Genomic DNA, 2647 nt, shown 5'->3' with positions numbered 1-2647 from the left:
GAGTCTAACCGCATTCGTGGGACTCCATCGAGCTTAATAGTGTCGCAGTATTCGAGAAAAACAGAGAGCTTAACAATCCGCACCCTTGGTTTTCCCCATCATTTCGATTTTATCAATAATGTATCTTATCATAATTGCTCATCTAAAACAAGTTTTCATTTCAAGGGCATGAACCTAGTTTTCCCTTCCAATATTAAAACAACCCTTGAACATCAACCAACATAAGCTATATAAAGCAATTACCTGTTGCACAACCGCAAGCGCACGGTTTTGCCAAGTAGTAAATAAGTATCGATCCCACGAGGACCAAGTATTGATTACCAATTTATTGCAACAAGAGATTATCTAGACAATTAAAAAGGTAGGATTTAGGAATAACAAGAAGCAGGGAATAAAACACAATCAAGGCTGAAGGAACACAAGGCTGTGGATCGTTCTTCAGATTAAAATAGACTTAGGTTTTGGGAACTCACCACAAGGTATAACATGAATAATGTGCTGGATCTAAACTAGATTTGGGCCGATCTCTTGAAGAGCATTAATCCTAAGCTACTTGTCACTCTCTTTCAAGAGATAACAAGTTAGGCTTGATCAAGGCTACCTCCTACTTTTCGTGGTAGATAAACCCTTCTCAAAAACCCGAATAAAAAAACAGTTGATTAAGCAATGAGCCCTCAAGAACTACCTTTCAAAGCGAGTTCGTGGGTGATTAATGAGGTTCCAAGACCCAGGTTATCCTCTCGCTAACCTAGATCTCTAAGATAGCAAGCAATGCTTTCACAATCACAAGCTTTTGACACAAATCGAAATCAACTCAAGAAATCTACCATTAAGCATAAAAGATCCATACAAAAATGTATTAACACATCAAACACATAACACCTTGGGCTAATCCCAAAACCTAAGAAAAGTTCTACTCACACACCATCTTAGTTACAAAGAAAAAGATAGAAAGAGAAGAAAGTCTGCAGAAAGCAACACAACAAGCTGAGAGAACTCCCTATGATGTCTACAAGGTTTGATCTTCAGTTTCCAGCTCTCCTTCCTTCTTCAACCCTCTCCAGGTCTTCAGATCTTCCTTCTTCCCTTTCCAGCCGCCAGCCCCTTTTCCTGATCTTTCCCCCCTTTTTTAGAGCCCCTTTATGGTCCTCTTTATAGCCAAAAGATAAAGGCCGGGCCCCAGTTACTTTATGGACCACAGGTACTTCTCGCGACTCACGTGTAGGGTCAGTGTTTCTTCCCAGTCTCCAGGTTTCTCAGCCAATTCCAGCTTCCTACAATGAAAATAACTAGAAAAAGTAGATTGTACAAGGAGAAAGGGAAATGACCATAAAAACTAGGGAAAATGCATGAATACTAGCTAAATGCATGATGTTTATAATGCAATTTATATGTGCAACATTACCCCAATTTCGATTAACATTAGGTCAAGGTCACCTCTAGTATCCAAGATACAATAACACCCAAGCAACTCACCAACTTTTCAATTTTTTTACCGGCCATAATTGCCATGTCACCTCACCCTTAAAAATGTCTTCAATCCTAGCTTCGTGATCACCCCATTCCTCTAGATTCAAAAAGCAACTCACATTATTATTTTCATTCTTGAACATTCATGCTTTTAGTTCTCATCACATAAGTATCAATATCTTACATTTTATTATGAGCATACATCTCTCCCCTTTCTCTAACTCCTTCGCATCATCCCGACATATCATCAAAGCATTTCCAATCTCTTCCAAACCCATGCAAAAGAATTACATAAACATAACTCCCTCACATAAACAAATTTCCCTTGCCAACATTACATATACTTATAATCTATAATGTAAAATGTCTATCTTCTCATAATTCTTACATTCTAGTATTTTAACACAAACCATGATATGTATAAAAACACATTCCTTACCTCTTGATTCCTAACCAATTCCACAAGATATACATATTATCACCCACACATGAGATCAAACAAATGCATTTAAAAATTTCAACTCATATTTAGCAACAAATAAGGGATCCACATTTATTATTCCTTCATGAAGGAGTGCTCATACAAACTAACAACTAAGCCCATCAATACCATTGAAGTCATTACAAAAATTAAATCACACAATTCTCACAATTATATCCCCAAATATTTGTATTCAACACTAGGGAGGCAATTAGTCAAACACCTTATGTGCATCACCCAAATTCCATTCCATGGACTCTAGCATAACTCAATAATATGATTTCTTTACACACTAATCTACACTTGCATAATTCACCAAAAATAGAACTCCCAAGACCTTACATTGTCATGGACCCAATTAACAACAAGTATGATATTTTAGCAAAACCATGCCAAGTTCCAATCAACATTATGCCAAAACAACACCCAAACATGCAAATAATTTACAAGAACCAAAATAAATCAAGAATGATTCGGTTAGCCCACTCACCTTGCCATCTTCTCTTCTCATCCTCTCTACTTCCATTAATCTAGGGAAAATAAGAGGGAAAACAAGAAGAACACAAATCCTAAGTTTATACTAAGGTTATCAACAAGAACGCAAAATGAAAAGTAATGGAAACAAGAATTACTTACCTATCTTTAATCATTAAAAGCAAGAAGAGGAGAAGGACATGGCTAGGGTTTCCAACAAGT

This window comes from Dioscorea cayenensis, chromosome 2, assembly GCF_009730915.1.
Source record: "Dioscorea cayenensis subsp. rotundata cultivar TDr96_F1 chromosome 2, TDr96_F1_v2_PseudoChromosome.rev07_lg8_w22 25.fasta, whole genome shotgun sequence".
NCBI lineage: Eukaryota > Viridiplantae > Streptophyta > Magnoliopsida > Dioscoreales > Dioscoreaceae > Dioscorea > Dioscorea cayenensis.
This window is presented reverse-complemented; position numbering follows the sequence as displayed.